This window comes from Apteryx rowi, unplaced genomic scaffold (genome assembly GCF_003343035.1).
Source record: "Apteryx rowi isolate R43461 unplaced genomic scaffold, aptRow1 scaffold_805, whole genome shotgun sequence".
Taxonomy (NCBI): domain Eukaryota; kingdom Metazoa; phylum Chordata; class Aves; order Apterygiformes; family Apterygidae; genus Apteryx; species Apteryx rowi.
The window spans coordinates 139,531-139,762 of NW_020451100.1; positions in this window are offsets into that span (position 1 = coordinate 139,531).

The window sequence follows — 232 nt, forward strand, 5'->3', positions numbered from 1 at the left end:
CCCCAGCTTCGCTCAGGGAACAGTAAGTTTTTGCGTCGCTTTGTTGTTTCACTCGTTAAAGGAGCAAGTTGTTGTTGTTATTATTATTATTATTATTATGGGAAAATGGAGGGGAGGGGGCGAAGCCGTGGGYACAACGGGTCCCCGGGAAAAGCGCTCTCCCGGCCCGCAGGGGTGAGCGCTGACAAAGACATTTGGCAAGTTTCTCTCTCCCTCGCTTTTTTTTTTTTTT